At 56.4% G+C, this 19,795-nt stretch overlaps 1 protein-coding gene and 1 long non-coding RNA gene across 11 annotated transcripts in view; one reads left to right on the top strand and one right to left on the bottom strand.

The window, feature by feature from the left end:
- The window catches only part of GSE1 (Gse1 coiled-coil protein), a 513,676-nt gene that overhangs the window by 356,892 nt on the left and 136,989 nt on the right, over positions 1 to 19,795 (top strand). Inside the window, exon 1 of one of the 10 annotated variants that reach the window (XM_077987026.1) lies at positions 15,442 to 15,743. The exons of the other annotated variants lie outside the window; for them this stretch is intronic. The gene's annotated coding sequence lies outside the window, so the exon portion shown is untranslated. Of the gene's footprint in view, positions 1 to 15,441; positions 15,744 to 19,795 lie in introns of those variants that run through there. 10 annotated transcript variants of the gene reach the window in all.
- LOC144338299 (uncharacterized) overlaps positions 1 to 19,795 on the bottom strand; it is a 120,130-nt gene that overhangs the window by 13,669 nt on the left and 86,666 nt on the right. The gene's annotated exons all lie outside the window — the stretch shown is intronic.

The following is a 19,795-nucleotide window of genomic DNA, read 5'->3' on the forward strand; positions in this document are numbered from 1 at the left end:
CTAGGTGCAGGACCAAGGCCCCCGTGGGTCTGGTCCCGCCACCCTCTGACAACTGGCCAGCACCGCCCTAGATGGAAGTGGCTTGGTAGACAGACTGGTTGAACAGGTCTTTGTTTGGGGCTGGAAGGTCTCAGCTGGGGTTGAGGAGTCTTTGGGAGCCCAGCGGGCCGGTTTGTCTGGGTTCTTCGTGAAGATCTCAGGGATCAACATGGTCTGCTGACACTCTGACCTCCGAGCTGCACCTCCGTCTTGACCAGTGCTGGAAGGCCTTGGACCCCAGACCATCGATTGCCACCCACCGATACTTGGTGTGATCCCAGGGCAGGGTCAGAGATCAGAGGCACCGGTGCCAGGCCTGGGAGCTGATTTTCTGTTTAGATTTAGAGACATAAACCCGAAGAGTGACCCTGTGCCTGTACTTAAACCTCACCTTTGTAGAGGAGGAACTGGAGCCCAGAGCAAGCTTGTGAAGCAGCCAGGATGGGGTCCAGAGCTCCTGCCTCCGATCCACTGCCGTCCTCCCAGCCCAGCCTCCTTGGGCACACTGACTCTCCTCCTGCCTGCAGCAGAATCCTGTCCAGGGCCCAGCCTGTGGACATCAAGAGGCCGGGGTTTCAGGCCCGGCTTTACCTGTGGCAGTTCAGCTCTGGGCATGTTTGGGTTCTCTGTGGACCTCGGTATCTTCTTTTTTACAGTGGTGTCACTGGAGTCCCCTTCCTGCTCAGGCATCCTTCCCTTGCAGTCAGTCTAACGTGTGTGTGCAGCCTCCCTGTCCCTCTGCATTTGAGCGTCGGCTAAAGGGATTCCAGCTCCCGCCTGGAGGAGCAGGAATGTGGTGCTGTGTGGAGGGCAGGGGCCTGGCTGTGCACTGGAACCGCCCTGAGAGGGGCCAGCCTCTTTCTGTCTGAGTGTTCTCACCCCGTAAAACCCGGAGCACGCTGGCGCTCAGCCCAGGGGGTCGTGGAGGGTTCCCACGTGACTGCTGTAAGATCCTGTGCTAATGAGGGCCTGGCGATGCCAAGTGTTCCCATGACAGAGCGTGCCAGCATGAAGCTGGGCCCCACTCACAGAAGCCGGGGCATCTTCTAGCTGGCAAAGGTGGCAGGGGAAACAGCCTCCCACGGGAGCCTCTCCAGAGCCTCCTAGAAACTCCAGGAGCCCCCATGGGAAGACGGTCTTTGGAAGCCAGGCAGGCATATCTGGGCGGGTGGCAGCTCCAAGGATTTAATGAGACAATCGTCAGCCCCCACCCAACCAGCCTTAAAGGATGCTTTATGAACCGGGGCTCCCTCCTCTCCTCCTCCCACAGCCCTGGATGAGTTGCGGGATTGGCCGGGCCGTGGCTTGTTCGGTATCCCCCTCTCTTTCCCTGTACTGCACCCTTCCCAACGCCTGCCTGAGCTGTGGTCAGGGCCGTCAGGGCTGGGTCAGGTATAAAAGATGCCCACAGCCCAGGGCCCACCCCACAACCGCCAGGACACAGCCCTCCCTCCCCTCCCCAGCCCATCCCTCCCCTCCCCAGCCCATCCCTCCCCATGTCCTCCCAGGGTCAGCAGGACTCCCTCCCTGCCAGAGGAGACCTTCCTGCCCACCTGGTCCAACCGACTAGCCCCTGCGTGTCTCGTGAGAATGAGCGGAGCCAGTGGTGCTGTTCTGCGAACTGCCTGTGCCTCCGGCCGTAGCTCATATGTGGCTCATAAAGGGGGGATAATTTGCATCCTACTGATGGGGAAACTGAGTCACCTGGCGGTGACATCACTTGCCCAAGGTTCACAGCAGGCCGGCTCCAAGTCTGTGAGTGTGAGGGTGTGAGTGGGTGCTTGTGTGGGTGTCTGTGTGTTGGTTGTACAAAGTGTGTTGGAGTTTTACTGTATGTGTGTGGTTGTGCTTTGTAGTGTGAATGGGTGTGTGTGTGTGTTGGGTGTGAATGTGTGTTGGATATATGTAGAAGTGTCAGGAGTAAGTATGTTGTATATGGGTGTGTGTTGTGTGTGACTTGTGTGCATGGCTGTATGTTGTGACTTTGTGTTTGTGTGTGTATGTTGTATGTGCATGTGACTCTGCATGGCCTGTGTGGGTGTGTGTTGTGTGTGTGATTGTGTGTGAGTGTGACTGTGGGCATGTGTTGTGTGTATGCATGTGTGTCTTGTTTGACTATGTGTGCATGTGACTGTGTGAGCTGTGTATATGAGACCTGTGTGTGTTGTGTGTGCCTCTGGTTTTGCATGCCCTGTGTGTGTATGTGGCTGTGTGAGACTTGTGTGTGTTGTGTGTGTGTTGTGTGTTTGTGCCTGAGGTTGTGCGTGCCCTGTGTGTGTTTGTGTGTGGCTGTGTGAGATTTGTGTGTGTTGTGTGCATGTGGCTGTGGCTGTGGTTGTGTGTGCCCTGTGTGTGTGTACGTGTGCCTATGGTTGTGTGTCCCCTGTGTGTTTTGTGCGTGTGACTGTGTTGTGTGTGCCGTGTGTGTGTGAGACCTGTGTGTTGTGTGTGTGTGTGCCTGTGGTTGTGAGTGCCCTGTGTGTGCGTGCGTGCACGGGGCATCCTGCCTGTCCAGCAGAGCTCCCTCTCCCACTTTCGTTAAACCCCACCTCCATCCTCTGTGCTCAGGAAGGTGCTGGGTAGACACACTGCAGATTGTCTGATGGAACTGCCTCCGGGTTGGGAGGAGTTGGCCACACTCCCCAGGTCAGGGAGAGTCTCCAGAGACTGAGGAAGGAGCCAGGGCTGGGGCCAGGAAGGAAGCAGGGCTGAGGAACCCCTGGGAGCCGCCCCCCACCCGACTCCTGGCCCCAGCCCTGGGGGCTGGACCTGATGCAGTTCCAGGGGTCTGAGGGACAGAGGGGGTCCCTCCTCGTGCCTGCCTGCACCTCCAAACCTTCCCTGGGTTCCAGTGTCACTGCAGGCAGCCTCCCCGGACACTGGGAGACCCTGAGAGTCTCGGCTGCTTGGCCTGGTAGCTCAGTCTGGGTGTCACGTTGTCCCCGGGGGAGGGGCTGGCCCTCAGGCGCAGGGTCTGGTTCAGAGCCAGCCACACCACAGGGCTCTGGCCTGGCGGGCAGTGCTGCGGGAGATGGGGGTGAACAGGTCCAGGATGAGCAGAAGTGGGAGGGCGCAGGAGGGGGCAGTTCACTCCCTCGGTTTCTGGCCCACTGAGGAACGCCTTGGGTAGGGGAGGGCTTTTGGGGTGATGCTGTTTCCGAGACCCCCGTGTCTGCCTTGAGCCCTGTCTCCAGGGTGGTGGGGCCGGGGCCAGCTGCTGCAGCCCCTCATCCCTCTGACTTCCGGGGCCCAGGTCTGGGGGCCGGTGGGGTGCGGGGGACCTACATGTTCAAGCCTCGCCCGTCTGACTCCTGTGCTGGCGACTGCCTGCTGGTGGCTGGCTCTCTGGCTGGTAGTCAGGTGGCCAGGTCTTTGCCCTTTGGATGTCAGCAGAGGTGACGCGGGGTGGTGGGGATGGTAAGAGCTCTGGCCTTGAGACCCCAGGGCACCTCAGATGCCATCCCAGTCCTGCTGCTTGCCGGCTCTGTGGCTTCAGAAAAGGAACTCTGCCTCTCTGGGCCTCTGTCCGCTCATCTAGAAGTGGGGCCGCCTGCGGAGCTCAGAGTGGGATTGCAGAGACATGAGGGCTCCTAAATGCCAGTGCGGCCGCCATGGCTGTAGCGGTTGTCGGATGGGGCCCTGCTCCCGGTAGCAGCCCCCGGGTCCTGCAGTCTCCATCCCGGGGCTTGCCACGTGTGGGAAGGTGAGGGTGGGGTCCAAGGGGAGCCGAGGGGTGCTGAGGCCTCATGCCCTGGGTGGGGAGGCGCTGTCAGCCTCAGCCAGGAAGCCTGGTGTGTGTACACTGTCCTGACCTGTTTGCATTCCTGGGCCAGGAAGCCTGAGGCCAGGCCTGTAATCACGAGGGGGAGAGGGCATCAGGGCCAGTCAGCTTCCCCCGAGGGGCATCTGATGGCCTCACTGTATCCCATACGGGTGGGAGGTAGGGGCAGGACATTTACACCCTAGGGAAACTGAGGCAGCCGGTCCACAGTCCCGGGCTTGTCTGCAGCAGCCCTGCTGCATCTCTGCATTGCTGGGATCTCCTGAGGCCATGGAGGCTGCCATTAGTGAGCCCAGCAGGATTAAACATGAATGAGTGAGCACCCCCCCATGCCCGCTTCCCCTTTCCCCAAACAAACAACCTGCTCCCTGGGGTGATCCGGCCGTCTCACTGGCTGCCCGCAGCTTCTGCTGCAATCAGCCCTCGTGGTTGCGTCACCACGCCTGCTGGCCCCGGGGGGTTTCGCCAGCCTCCTGGCCTCCACGGGGAACCTGAGGCCAGTGGGCCAGGGGGTAAGTGGCCCCTGGCCAGCCCAGTGGTTTCACCGGCCGGGGAGGGCACCTTGGCAGCAGCTGCCCCTCTGCCTGCAGCTGGGCTCCTCTGGCCCACTAGTCTGCTGCACTGATGGTGAGGTGACCGCCAGGGGCACAGACAGCCCCTCTCCTGGGATCAACATCTCTCTACCAGCTGTGGGCACAGTGTGGCTGGCTCAGCCCGAGGGCAGGGTGGCTGTGGGAGAGCAGCTGTCGGCGTGGCTGTCATCTCCCCAGCACTGGGGAAATCCAGCGAGCTGAGAAGGAGCAAGGTGGCCAGGCTGGCCCTAGGCTTTCTTGTTTCATGGTTTCCCTCCTACCCTGCTCACAATGCCCAGGGCAGGCTGGCAGGCTTTCCTTTGGGGGTCAGTACGTCATGGTGTAGGAGCTGACCCCCAAATGGGGGGTGTCACTGCCCACATGCCTGGGGACCAGTTAACATCACAGAGCCCAGAATGCAGAGTTACCCACCTTTAGGGGGCTCCATTTGTCCCTCAAGGGGCAGTGTGTTTGTGATTAGACCATGGACTTTGCCGTCAGTATGTCTGAGCTCAAATCCTGTCTCCACAGTTGCTAGCTGTGTGACCCCCGACAAGCTGTTTAACCTCTCTGGGCTCCAGTTTCTTCCTATAATGCAGGGGTAGTAATAGGACCTGCGTGCCTGGTAGTGGGAGCACTGGCTGCCTTGGGTACCTCACCTGTGGCTGAGCCTGAGCCGCGGCCCTCCAGCCTCCCATCAGCCTTTTAGGGCACCAGCCAGCAGCCTTGGATTGGCTGCGTTGACTCTGCCAGGGTGGAAAGGCAGGGACCTGCCAGACGCCTTCAGCAAGGGTCCTGGGACCGTTCAACTTTCCCTCTGTCCCCTCGCTCATGGCTCCTGGGTGCAGACAGTCCCCACCTGGTACAGCTGCTGAGAGACAAGCACCTGAGCCTGACACCTGACTCCCAGCCCACCAGCCACACATCTCTTCCCCCACGCTGTGCTCAGCAGCAAAAGCCACATTCACTGAGTCCCTGCTGTGTGTCAGGCCCAGCTCGTCCTCAGGAATTAGCCCCCAGAGATAGGGACTCACTATTCCCTTTTGCCAGCTGTAGCGATGGGGCATGTGGGGCAATGTTGGGGACCCAGGCCATTGTGCCACTGGCCCCCGCCCCTCAGGAGCTGCAGAAGTAGAGCTGTGCCCCACAGTCGGCGCAGGGTGAGAAGAACAGCCAGGACTGCTGGAATCCAGGGCGTAGTATCTGGAAGGGTCAGGCTGTGGAGAGAGGTGGGTCTTCCAGGGCAGGGGCTGCCTGGGAACAAGGATGGGGTCAGCCAGGCAGGCCAGAGGGATGCAGGGGTGTGTTGGGCAGCACAGACAGGGCAGTGGTTATAGGCAGGGTGGGATGTGGGTGGAAAGCAGGGATGGGGAGGGGTGAGACCACCTGCCCACCATCAGGGATCTGGGCAAGGTCTATACCGCCTGCCAGCTTGGCTGCCTGTGACTGCGTAAGAAAGAATTGAACCCAGCCACCTCTCCCCTCACTTCTGATGATGGATAAAGACGTCCACTCGCTCTCTTACAGGCGCCCAGAGCCGATAATTAGCTTTTAACCTGTCCCCACTGTTAACTGGAAAAGGTCACCATTTGTTCCAGGGAGCTGCTAGTGTATAAAGAACTAAACATGGCCAATTTTGTTCAGGATGAATTAAGACTTGTAAATGTAAAATGAGTTCATCTATTTAATTAAGTAGCAGCAATATGGATGTTAAATTAAGTTCACGGTGGAAGTGCCAAAACAGTGTTGTAAAAATATTGTCCCTTGTGCAGGGATTTGGGGAGGGGGTGGCCCTCTCCCTGCGTTCCCCTGTCCAGTCAGGATGATCCCGATGAGGCCGTGGCCTGCACCTCACCGCCTCTGTCTTCCTGAGCAGCGGCCTGACTTCAAGCCCAGGGAGCTGCAGCCAGGCCCGTCATGCTTCTCCCTCAGGAGGAACCGCTGCCCGGGCTTGTCTCCCTGCTGGTCCGTGGGCGCACAGGGGCTGGCTCCGGCCTCGCCCACCTGTGCACATGCGTGTGTTAAAGGGCATCCTGTGAGGCGGATGATTGATGGGAAGGCTACTGCCCCTGCCGGGCGGGAGGGAAGCCGAAAGGACCATGCCGAAGAGGTTCACCCTCAGAAGAACCTCTCCCAGGGAAGAAGCCGGGCTGGGATGAACCAGGGTTACCGGGGAGGCAGGGGTGGAGGACAAGGGCTGCGTGCCCAGAGCTGGGGCGAGAACCGGGCTCTTGACCCTCTTCCCTGCTGCATGGCCATTGCCAAAAAGGCAGTTGCTCTGTGCTGGGGAGGCAGTTACTTCCCACGCACCCGAGCTACGCTGCCCTGGGGAGAGCTTGCCGCAGTGAATGCAGTTCCAGAACCAGCAGCCTGCCCTGGTGGGGGGAAGTGGGGCCAGCAGCCCTGGCGGAGGGATGTGGGGCCGGCAGTGGACTGGGGAAGTGGGCTGACTGCACAGCCTGTGGTCTGGAAGAGAGCGCACGGGCTCGCCCACATCGATGGATGTGGACAGCTGTGAATGGCAGCACAGACATGTACAGGAGTGACTGTCGAAGGAGGGAGGATTAACTGGTGGAAGTGGGAACAGAGTCAAGGAATGTTTCCTGAAGTAGGGGATTTCCTCATTGGGTTTTAAAGGATGGATAGGAGTTTGCCTGGTAGGTGGGGAGGAGAAGGCCATTCCTGGAAGAGAGAGAGGAGCATGTGTGTCAGTTTGTTCTCACACTCCAGCAGTTCATGGCAGAGGGAGAGACGAGGATGGCAGCAGAGGTGGGCAGGGGTGTGGGGGGCCTCAGCATCAGGCTAAGCAGCTTGCACAAATCCTGCAAGCAGCGGGGAGGCCTTCAGCCGTTGGCACTGCTCTAACCTGGGTGTGTGGCTGTGAGCTGGACAGACAAGACTCCCACCCCCGTGAAGCGTGAGTGCAGTGAGGGCCTCAAACAAAGAGATCAACAGATAAATATGTGTTAGGTTTGATGGTGAAAAGCGATATGGGGAAGATGTAATGGAGTAAGAAGGATTGGGGGAGCGGGGCAGGGATGGCTGGGGTTTTTTTTGTTTTTTTTGTTTTTTTTTGAGTTGGAGTCTTGCTCTGTCACCCAGCTAGCACAACCCTAGCTCACTGAAGCCTCAACCTCCTGGGCTCATGGGATCCTCCCACCTCAGCCTCCCAGGTAGCTGGGACTACAGGTGTGTGCACCACCACCCCAAGCTTTTTTTTTTTTTTTTTTTTTTAATTTTTAGTAGAGATGAGATTTTGCTATGTTGCCAGAGCTGGTCTCAAAAATCTGGCTTTAAGCGATCCTCCCGCCCCATGCTCCTTTTTAAGTGCTGGGATTGCAGGCTGGCCCACTGCCCCCAGCCGTGGGTTGCAGTTTTTTGTGTTGTTTTGTTTTTTAATGGGATGGTCAGGAAGGGCCTTCTGATACCCTGTGGCAGAGCACAGAAGAAACCAAGGGTGGGGGGATGTCCCATCGTCTGGGGAAGTGCAAGTTTATGCCTCTTGTTCCAACATGATTATTGATAAAGCCCTTTCTGGTCATGTGGCTGCCTCGTGGAGGAGGTAAGACAGGCAAAGGGAAGAGCTGGTGCAGAGGCCCTGGGGTGGGAGTGAAAGCCAGGAGATCAGCAAGTGGGAGGAAGATAGCTCGAGGCCCCAGAGGCCATTGTAAGAACTTGGCCTTTACTCAGAATCAAATGGGAGCCATGGAGGGTTCTGGCGGAGGCACCCACATCTTGGTGGACCAGCCTCCTCAGGCTGCGGTACTGAGAATTGACTGTAGGGGGCGTGGGTGGCAGCAGGAGGCCAGCGAGGCGGTGCCTGCAGTGGTCCAGAGGGGTCGGGCCGGGTGAGACTTGGTCCAATTCAGGATGTGCAGGTGGTTAATCGTGTGTGGGACTGGGGTGGGGGCTGGGGGCTGGGGGCTGGGGGTGTCAAGCCGCCAGAAGGTTTTCAGCAGAGAAGCTGGGCCATCGCCATCGGTATGTAGCCAGGAAGGCCACGTCAGTGGCTCCGTGGCAAGTGAGCAGCAGTCCAGGAGACAGGGGCAGAGTCTCCAGGTTGCAGCTGGTGGAAGGCCTCAAATGGCTCAGTACTCAGCCTGCAGCCATGTTTTCTTAGCTCCTACACGGTATTTTATTTATTTTTAAAGATGTATTGCCAGTATTTACAATTAAAAATGAAGAAATTTCTTCCCCACATTTAAACCCCAGAGTTCCAGCTTCTCTTTAAAACTCCTGGTACCCTGGGTCTGGGTCTGCGCTACCCCTTAGTAACTGTTGGGGGCAGCTGAGCAGTGCCTGCTACACCGGAAGGGCAGGTGCCCTCTGGTTTGCTCTAGCACCCCGCACCCCCCGCCACCGGGCCCCTTTTCCTTGTCTAACTGGTCCTCCCAGCACCCTGGCTTTAGGTGTCCCTGGGCTGGAACATGGAGGCCAGTTTGGGGCTAGGCTGGGGGAGGGTAGGTGGAGACAGAACAGGGAGGCTTCCGGAACCTCACTGATTAGACCATCTAGCTAGAGGGGGTTTGCCAGAAAGGCTGTCTTCTTGATTACGGGGAAACAGGACCCAGAATGCTAGGCAGCTGGGAGCCAGGAAACACCTCTGTCCTTTGCTGGCAGGACCAGCCGTGGCCTGTAGGGGGCCTCGCTGTAGGTTAGAAGAGCGGTTCCTCCTCTGTGTGGACAGGCGCTGGCTAGAAGAGTGAAAGGTCGGCTAGACTTCAGCCTGCTGTTCCCCCTTTGCCTAGCCCCTTGTGCAGTGCACAACCTGCCCACATGTACCCAGCATTCCTGCCCTGATTGGAACCAGCTCTTGAAGCCTGGTAGGAAATGGAAGGACTATCTGGAAATCCCTGAGGGTAGCGCCTGCCCTCCTGCCTCTTCTGGCCCGATTTCCAGCTCAGCTGTCTGCCTTGGCTCCCTGAAGCCTGTGGAACCATTTAAAAAGCTCCTAACGATATTGATCAATCTCTCTAAAATGGATTATCCTGTTTGCCTCCCAGCCTGACTGGATGCCCTGGGTAAGATCAGAAAGGAATTATGTTAGCCAGAGGCAGAGGGAGCAAGGGCGAGAATGTATCTCCTCCCCGGTGATGCAATCTTATCAGAGCTGAACTTTACTCTCCATCTTGGGATATAGGATACTTTGGGGATGTCGGAAAGAAATAATAATCTTAAGATTTGCAGCCAGCTCGACACTGAGCCAGCAGGGAGGGGTGGTGGGGGTGGAGGAGGCTGTGGCATGGACCATTTTTCGTCGGAGCTATTCCCTGGAGAAATCAAGCCCTTGTAGAAATCCCACTGGAGCCCAGCCTTGGGTGACATGCCTGCGACCCACTCCATGAGGATTACAGCCTGCAACAAGGGCCCAGGGGACAAGTGCGTTCATTAAAATTTGAAACACAAATGGAAAATTGCTACCTGAAGCCTCATGGAGCAGCCAGCTGGGGGATCCAAGTTCCCATTAATGGGTGGAATACACAGGAAACAATTACAGCTGCATAGCGGTTCCTTCTGAGATAGTCGGGTCTCGTCTCATCGGAGGAGGGAAAATCTGAATGTGACCCAAACCAGGGGAAGCCCTGAGGCCCACATGAGGAGGATTCTTTTCTTGCGGCCTCCTTCCCAGGGCTGAGGCGTAGCCCCCTTGGCCGAGTGACTTGCCCCGGCTTCCCTTTGTCTGACAGGTGTTGTTCAGGTGTCGCCTTGGGCTGAACCCCACCAGGCCTGGCTGCATGCTGGGGGCAGGGCCTGATCTCTGGCTCCCAGGAGTTGCCAACCCACGCCGTGCACACACCTTTGCCTCTGGCTTCGTTTGTTTGCCCGGATTCAGACCTCAGTGCAGGAGCTTTATTTGGGAAATGATCTCTGGAGATAACAGGAGAAAGTGGGAAGGGGACATGGGGAAGGGAAGGAGTAATAGAGAGGGTGTCCTTTAGCCCTACTGTGGGCACGGCTCTGAGAGGGCTGGGGTGTTGAGTTGCTTGTGCCCATTCGTCCTGTGTCCGGTGAGGCCCTAAACAACACAATCCTGGGGCTGAGAGGTCAGACGGTGGCCGTAGACAGCCGGGGAGTAGGAGCAAGTTGTCCAGGGCTGCTGACCCCTGTCACGGCCCTCGCTTGGGTGGATGGATGAGCACAGACTGTCGTCCGTAGATACTCATAAGCATGTCTCTGTGGTGTCGGGTAGGAGAGAGGGATGAAGGAGCCCTCTCCGAGGACCTCAGCCGTGCAGGCAGGCATTCTTGGCCCAGCCTCTGCTAAAAGAAACCCTGGAACCTAAGGATGGCCCCGCTGGCACCTTACACAGAATGTTCTGGAACAGTGGCTTTTGCCTGCCCCCTTCCGCCCTGCCCCGGCCCCACACTGCTGTATGGCCTTGCCGGGATGTCTTTTGTGTGTAGTTGTGTTTATTCGGCCAAGGGACTTGAAGTTCGAGGAAATGGCGGGGGGCTCCCTTGTTCTCCCCCAGGATGGACCGGATGGCCCTGGGTCCTGAGACAATGGGCGCAGGGAGGGGCCAGGTGCTGGGCGCAGGACAGGAAAAGGACAACTTAAACACAAACCCAACTGTGGACTTGAACTTGGACTGCAGAGACTGGCTGACTGAGACTCTCTTCCCTTTCTCCTGGTGTCCTCAGAGAGAACACAGATGCCCCAGGGCGCCGGCGGAGAAGGGGCCTGAGTAGGGGGGCGGGCAGAGGCGGGACCTGGGTGTCTAGGGAGACAGTAACGGTGACTCGTCTTCAGCACTGGGCTTGCTCTGAGCGCTTTGTGTACAGTGTTAGCCTTGAAAAAAGATTGACACAGACACTCCATTTTAATATAGTTTGTATATTGGTTCTGTATATTAGCTTTTTCATCCTCACAACTTTGATAACCCTAAGCATGTATCATCATCCACAATTTTATATGGGGAAACTGAGGCACGTAGGAGTATGCCTAAGGCTGCGCAGCTAAAGTGTGGTAGAGCTGGGATCATTTTGTTTGTTTGTTTTTGAGACAAAGTCTTGCTCTGCTGCCCAGGCTGCAGTGCCGTGGTGCAATCATGGCTCACTGCAACCTTGACCTCCCGGGCTCAAGCAATCCTCCTGACTCAGCCTCCCGAGTAGCTGGAACCACAGGCGTACACCACCACGCCAGGCTAAACTTATTTTTATTTTTTGCAGAGATGAAGTCTCCCTTTGTAGCCCAGGCTGGCCTCAAACTCACGGGTTCAAGCAATCCTCCTGCCTTGGCCTCCCAGAGTGCTGAGATTATAGGTGTGAACCACCACGTCTGACCTAGCGCTGGGGACCCCTCCTTCCTCATTACTGCCCTACCTGCCACGTCCGTGTGTCTCTGGTGGTCGCCCCCCATCCCCCGGCAGTGTTCCTCCCTGCCTGGATTCTGAGCAGGGCCCCCAGGGTCCAGTGTCAGGTTGAAGGCAGGATGGGCCTGTGGCTCCAGGTGGAGACTCTGGCTGCTTTGGAGAATTCTGGCCTACCTGCCACATGTGTATTTTGGAGTCATGCCTGTTCTCATATGTGAGGGTGTAGGCAGAGGGCTCCAGAACCTGCAAAGTGCATGTGGCATGAACTGAGCCTCCCCTGCAAGTCCTGTGCCTGTGGCCCCAGGTTTGGTGGTTGTCATCAGCAAACTTCAGGGGCTTGAGATTTTCCCCAGAACATGTCCCATGTATTCCAAAACCAGCTCAAACCAGCCCGCTCCCCACCTCCTGTCCTGCCAAGGTGTCGGCCGCTGCCTGTGAACAGTGTTGATCTGGTCTCCAAGGGGAGGACAGCAACCCAGCAGGCTCTGGAAGAAAATGCTAGAACTCAATTCGTCTTCTCTTTTAGAAGTTTCTCTGTTTGGCCTGGCACGGTGGCTCGCGCCTGTAATCCCAGCACTTTGGGAGGCCGAGGCGGGTGGATCACCTGAAGTCAGGAGTTCGAGACCAGCCTGACTAACATGGCGAAACCCCATCTCTACTAAAAATAAAAAATATTAGCCGGGCATGGTGGTGGGCACCTGTAATCCCAACTACTCGGGAGGCTGAGGCAGGAGAATCGCTTGAACCTAGGAGGCGGAGGTTGCAATGAGCCGAGATTGCACCATTGTACTCTAGCCTGGGCGACAGAACGAGACTCCGTTTCAAAAAAAAAAAAATTATCTGTTTGCATATGTGTTATAATGGAGAGATCTTTAATATGTAGTACATAAAAATGACTCCTAAATAAATATGTGTATATTGGGAGATGGGTGTTCAAAGTATATTTTTAGCTTTTAATATCAATGTTATTGGCCAGGCATGGTGGCTCATGACTGTAATCCCAGCACTTTGGGAGGCCAAAGCAGGAAGATCACATCAGCCCAGGAGTTCGAGACCCGTCTGGACAACATAGTGGTACCCCATCTCTACAAAAAATTTTAAAAAATTATCTGGACATGGTAGCACGCACCTGTGGTCCCAGCTACTTGGGAGGCTGAGGTGGGAGGATCGCTTGAGCACAGGAGGTGGAGGCTGCAGTGAGCTGTGATCCAGTCACTGCACTTCAGCCTGGGCAACAGAGGGAGACCCCGTCTTAAAAATAAAATAAACTCAGTATTATTGAAGGATTGTTTACATTCAATAAAATGCATCCACTGTGCGGGGACTGCTCACTGGTGTTTGACACATGCACACGTCTGTGTAACCCCCACTCCATTAAGGTCTAGAATAACGCTGTCACTCCAGAACGTTTCTTCTCAGGTATTCCTTCCCAATCGTGTCTCCACCACAGCCAAGCTTTGGCAACTGCCATCTGCTTTCCATCCCTTTAAGCTAGTTTTTAAATTTCTTCTTCTTCTTTTTTTTTTTTTTTTTTTGAGATGGAGTCTTGCTCTGTCACCCAGGCTGCAGTGCAGTGGCGTGATCTCGGCTCCCTGCAACCTCCACCTCCCAGGCTCAAGCAATCCTCCTACCTCAGCTTCCCAAATAGTTAGGATTACAGGTGTGTGCCGCCACACCTGGCTAATTTTTGTATTTTTAGTAGAGATGAGGTTTCACCATGTTGGCCAGGCTGGTCTTGAATTCCTGACCTCAAGTGATCCACCCATCTCGGCCTCTCAAAGTGCTAGGATTACAGGAGTGAGCCACCACGCCCGGCCAATTTCTTTTTTTAAAAAATTGTGGTAAAATATACATAACGTTATGTGGAATCCTGCAGGACCTTTTTGTGACTGGCTTATTTTACCCAGTGCAGCATCCTCGGGGTCCCTCCAGGCTGTGGCGTGCGTCCACATTTTCTTCCTTTTTAAGGCAGAGCCATCCTCCGCTGTATGTGCGCACCATATTTTGTTTATTTGTCATTTGTCCGCAGACCCTTGGGTTGCGTCCGCCTCTTGGCCGCTGCTGGTCGTGCCGCCGTGAGCTCGGGTGTGCAGTGTCTGCTGGGGCCCTCCCGTTGCTGCTTTTGGGCAACTACTGGGGTAGTTTTGCCGGCTGTGGAACCTCATGGAGATGCAGTCCCACAGCGTTGCTCCTCTGTCTGTGACGTCCATCGGCGTTGCTGCGTGGATCGATAGCCTGTTCCTTTTGCTGCCTGGTGTTCCGTGGTAGGGATTGAGCGGTTTGTTGGTCCCGTCTTTTGCTTCGGGACAGATGCTTGGGTTGCTTCCAGTTCGGGCTACGTGAATGAGGAATGAGGAGCCTGTGGTCTTGGAGGCATGTGTGCACGGCATGGGCATGGCAGCAGCTCCTTACACACCTGTTTCTTAGAGGTGATTGTGTGGGACTGTCTCACACACACAGAGATGGTCTGAGCAGGGGACCCAGGCCTTCTCAGGGCCAGGATACAGAGAGAAATGAGACCCAGCCCCTGCCCCAAAGGACTCCAGGCTCAGTGAGGTAAGGCAGGGTGGCACCAGACTGGGGGAGTGTGAGGAAGGCTCGCCCTGTGTGCTCCCAGGCTGGCTCTGGCTCGTGCCTCATAGTACCAGGATGGTAAAGCAGTAGGTTCAGAGCCACAGTCATACAACAAGGCGTCCTTACCGAGCCCTCGGGGAACAAGGCACTTGTCTTTGCCTCCCCTTGTCTGGGGCCACAGCCAGGTCTCTGGGGGGCGGGTATGAGATTCTCCCAGATGGGAAACCCTGACCTCGGCCTTCCTTCTCCACCCCGCCTGGGTTACCTCCGGAGTCAGTGGGATTTTATAGATACCCTAGGCCTGTGTGATCTGGGAGCTTTCCAGGCTGCTGAGGGGAAGCAGCAGAGGGTAAAGGTTGGCCTCCTTATCTGGGCCGGGGAGAGAGGGATTAAAAAGCAAAGCCACCGTGGCCCTCTGGGTGTGACAGTTGGCTGATAAGAGAAAGGCTGCTTGGGGGTTGGGGTGATACTGGGTGAAAGGAGAAGTGGGTGGGATCCCCAGTAGGTCCTATCACTGACCTAGAGCTGCATGTGTCAAGATACCAGCCCCAGGGCCTGAGAGACCAACACAAAATCAGCTCCTGGCTTGGTGCCAGTGGGAACCATTTTTCCACCCTCACCCCTACTTTGCCTGCAGAAATAAAGCCGTTGCCACAGGGCCAGTGGACCTTCTTTCTTAATTCCCTCCTGCTTCAAAGGCCTGTCCTGCCCGGCCCTGCCTCTGCCTCATGTGTCTCCTGACGGGCATTCATTGGGCACCTGCTATATACCTGAAAGCATTTATTAAGAACCTTCCATACACAGGCCCTAGTCCTAGGCTTTGGGATTCAAAGATGGAAGACACAGTAAGGGCTGAGTCATCGGGACAGGGGCTGCAAGAGGGGACAGTGGCAAAGCAGACTTGGAAGGCCACGAGAAAGAGATTCAGAGGAACTTGGAGGGAATGTCCCAGGGAAACAGTCCCCAGGAGGGAGACCCAGCCACCTCTAGGGATTAATGGGTTTTGGCCAGGTCACCAACAAGGCTTCTGTGGCTGAAGGCCAGGAAGTTCTGAGTTCTCTCGGTGGGACCTCCCTGGCTTGCTTCCTTTAGGGAAGTGGGCGGTGCTCAGGAGGTGAAGGCTGGGGTTCCTCTGAAAAGGAGAGGCCAAACCTTCTCTCAGTAAGTAACGGTGGAGTTGGCTGCATGGCGGGTGAGAAGAAATAGGGCTCCATCCAGAAATTCCAGGAGGCAGGACGGTCGGCCAAGCAGCCTCTAGCTCCCAGGGAGGAGGAGGGTCTCCAAGGCGTTCACTGCTTGCCAGGCGCCTCTGCAGTCCTTGCCTGTGTGGGCCGCGGGCAGGGCCTCGTCTAGCACATGGGACATCAGCCGCACCTCACAGATAACAGACGGCTGGGCCTCCACTGTGCTTCACACCATCGGGTGGCAGCTTCTTCACCCACATTCACTGCGACAAGGATCTGAGGTACCACGAGGCCACAGGCCCTGCATGGCAGTGGCTTTGAACCCAGGCCCTCTGGCTCCCAGCCCCTGCCCACTGGAGCCTGCCTGGCTCGGAACGGCCATGTCACCGTTCCTGTCTCTGAGGGGTGAGAGGGAGGGAAGAGGCGCCCGGGGCCTCCCGGGATGGGCCAGGTGTGGCTGATTTTGCCACTGCTACAGGCAAAGGGATGGGGCTGCTGTCAGGAAAGATCGTTGATCACAGGGGAAGTCTCTAGAAACTCAGGACCTGGAATGGAGCCAGCAAGGAATGGTGACCCTGTGCATGGGACACATGCTCCCAGAGTTTGGAGAAAGAGCAGGAGGCCTGACGCAGTCATTGAGCCTTCCAGCCAGCAGGCGCCACCCCAAAGAATGGGCTGGGCAGTGGTCAGGCCCTGCCCTCTCCAGCACCTCACCCAGGAAGGCTCCAGTGAAGCTGAGATGCAGAAGCTAGACAGGAGGGAAATTCCAGCTGCCAGTTCTGTGGCTCATTAGTGGCTCTGGGCAGCATTTGGTCGGAAGGCAGGTGATGTAGGGCCTACAATCCAGGCTGCAGGTTAGCTGTGGATGGTGGTGGCCCACGCTCTGGCTGTCCCCATGACAACAGATCATCGAGGATGGGCCGTGCAAAGAGGAGCCGATCCTGATTTTGATTTTCACAGGCATCTGCTCAGAGCAGGGGAGTGGAGAGAGGGCGGGACAGTGGAGACGGGGATCCCTGCCCCGCTCCTGGGAGCTCAGCGACTCCTGGACCTGAGACGAGCTTTAAAAATGCAAAGGTGAAGCTAAGTGAGGGCTTGAGGCCTGCCCGGCCGGCCCAACCTGGGGTCAACGGGGCTGTCCGGGTGCTTGAAAGCTGGGGCGGAGCTCAGCCAGGGTTCGAGTTCTGGGCTCAAGCTCCCATGGGGCAGGGACTCCCCATGGGAGGAAGCTTCCAGAGCCATAGGGCTCACGGAGGCCACAGTCCCCATCTGGATTCGTGCCTACCCCTCTTCCGAGGCGCCTGGGTGGCGTCGTACCTGGCCACTCACTTGTCCAGTCACTGTGTGTCTGCTGCACAGCTGACCCCGTGGTGAAGGCCGAAGAGATCCTGGCGAGAAAGATGAAGGACAGAAAAGTCAGGTGTGGATTCAGAAATCAAATGGTACCCAAAGCCCCGCAGGAGAGTGAGGGGTCAAGGAGGCTGGGGTGGTCAGGGTGGGCCTGTCTATGGAGGCGGTGTTTGAGTACAGGCTGGGATAGAGCCAGGAGCCATGGATAGCCAGAAAGAGGCTACGGCCAGCACAGAGGCCTGAGGCAGGGAGGCGAGTGTGGCTGGAGCAGAGGTGGATGGAAAGGCAGCTGAGGCCGGCTCTTGAGTGAGGGCCATGGAGCCAGAATCGCAGCCTTGAGCCCAGACCCCTCCCTGGGCAGCATTTCCCACTGGCCACCCGGCTGGATTTGCTGGCCTCTCATCTCCCGCAGCCGTAGCTGAATCAGGAGACCCAGGCCAGAAGGGGAGGGAAGAAGAGAGGCATGCCGGCCAATCTGAGCCGTTGCTGGGCCACCCTAGAGCCACCTGTGGCCGCCCGGCTGGCCCGCCAGCAATGGGTTTTTAATTATCTAAATATTGCCTCTGCCCTTTGCTTTCAGCCAGGACTGCTGAGCCCTGCAAAAGGCAAATCGCTTTCAGTGGCTCAGCCTGTCGGGAGAGAGGGAAGCTTTTCTCCCTGGCCTGAGTGCAGCGACTATAATCTGCTTGGTTTTCTTGTTGAGAAGCAATACAGCAGTGCGGCAGGGAGTTTACAAGCTTGGGGGTGCTGGGAAGCAGAAATACACCGATTCCCCTCAGTCCCTGGCGGCCTTTCACTTCCTGGCATTACCGTCTTCATCGCTGGCCCCATGTGTCCTTTCTTTTCTCTGACTGTGCTTGTAGCCAGGGAACTTGATAAGGACCTGGGTCTCAACTAAAGGTGCCCTGGGGGAGCCGGCCTTGGAAGCCAGCAGGTGGTTTCATTGGGGACTTGCCACCTTCAGAGGCCCCTGTGGGGAGGAAGTGGAGGAGGAGAGGGCAGGTACTGCTGCTTGTAGGGAGGAGGTCACCCACCAGACCAACCAGCTCTGGGAAAAGGATCCAGGAGCAGGCTCGGTGCCCCACTGCCGTTCTCTGGACACACAGGATTTAAGCCACCTTCGTTTCCTTTGCTGCCTTAACCTCCATCTTGCCCTGGAGGACCTGTGGGGCTCCTCCCCATATCCCACCAGTCCCTCTCCAGACCCCAAATCTCCCCCACCCGCCTCAGTATCCCTTGGCTGGAGTGGCCCACAGCTGTGTTCACCAGGAGCGGGTCTGCCCCTGACTCCGCCATCTCGGCCACCATGGCATCCGCTCTGGGTGCTCTTCAAGGCCGGTGCCCCTGCACAGTGCCAGCCCCACAGGGCATGGCTCACCTTCCCCTGCCTCCACACAGCTTTGCCCACTCCTGTAAGTGTCTTAATTAAGGAGCTGTGCAGTTTATTTATGTATGGACCTAGCCTAATTGGTGTGTTTGTCTTTCCTCGTTATTCCCAGCTGGACAGAGCCGTTTGAACAACAAATGCAAAAAGCCTGGATCTCTCCACCGCAGTGTCTATTTTTGCAAACCTGCTTGGTGCCCCTGCTATTAGCTGCGTGCACATGTTTCCCGGCTCCAGCCACATGCCCGTAAGCACTTAATTGTGGGTGCAGTTAGTCAAGGCGGGCGGCTCTCTGCAGATTTCAGGGGTGAGGGAACCTAATTACACCTGCAATTGAGTGCTTTAGCAGGGACAAAAGCTGCCTGTTCAGCTAATTGCAGGCACCAAAATTGCCCCCACAGAAAGAATCCCTGGTACAGGCTTCTCAAGCCAAGCCTATGAGCTGTAATAAAGAATGGAGAACTCGAAATTATAACGGTGGGGGGTGCTTGTTTTGGCCTAAAGGATTCAGCTTTTTGCAATAGTCATTACACCTCTGGGTTGTTTTTCTCCACTGTGGAGGCCGTTCTGTGGCTGGGTTTGTTTTTTCATTAGTGCCTGCATTCACACAGAGAAATGTCACGTTGAAGGGAAATTTGGGGTTAATCATCTCCTCTCACCTATCTGCTCACTGACTAGAATGATTCACCAGGCTCGCCCAGAACAGGCGGATGGCTGCCCTGTCCCCTCCTTGAAGGCCTTAGTCCAGTGTGTTCATTTAGTTAGTTTGCTACTGAGCTCCCATGTGGGCAGGTCATTGCTCTAGGGGTCATGGCAGGGAACAAAGGAGTCTTGGCCCTCATGGGGACTACGTTCCGGTGAGAGGTTAGACTGTGCCACTTCTCTTGTTAGGGTTTCCTCTTCTCTGCAGACAGCTGCAGGCTTGTCTTTTATTTTATATTGAAGTCAGCAGGGTTGTTGAGCAGGTACCTGTAATTCCAACTTCCAAAGTCACTGCAGGTCTGCTTCTGTCAGCTGTTGTGGCTGCTGATTCTCAACTGGGAAGTGTGGTTTCTTGTGTGCCTGGATATTTTCGATTGTGTACAGCTCATTGTATTTGAAACATTCTCGTAGGCATACTTCGAAGCTCAGAATGAAGGTGCTTTTCTTCAGGAGGACTTGCATGTCTGGCAGGTGCCTAGAGACACGGCTTTGGACCCCCTTCATCCAGTTCAGGCCTCGATGTTCATTGGGCAGCACTAGAGATTCCGCGCTGCCTGTCCTTTCGCACAGGGGCTGGTCGACTTGCCTGTCACTCACACGGAATAGGTAGTTCTTTGGAGTCCCAGCTTATTGTGGGGAGGGTCTCCAATCAGACCCCCCAACTTGTGCAAAGTGCCTGAGGCCTGGTTTTGTGTTCCCCCCAACTCTCAAGGCCATAAAAACAGAAATTCAAATTTCCTCGGACCTGTAGATGCTCTTGGGGCAAATGTGGCCTCTGAGCTAGGTCACCTTGAGGGTTTCCTGTTCTCATTGCTTTTGGCATGGTGATTCCTTCTAGTCTTGACAGCTCTTTGGTGCTGGAGGTACCCAGGTGTGCTGGCTCACAACTGTAATCCC

The sequence above is a fragment of the Macaca mulatta genome, chromosome 20 (genome assembly GCF_049350105.2).
Source record: "Macaca mulatta isolate MMU2019108-1 chromosome 20, T2T-MMU8v2.0, whole genome shotgun sequence".
Lineage (NCBI taxonomy): Eukaryota > Metazoa > Chordata > Mammalia > Primates > Cercopithecidae > Macaca > Macaca mulatta.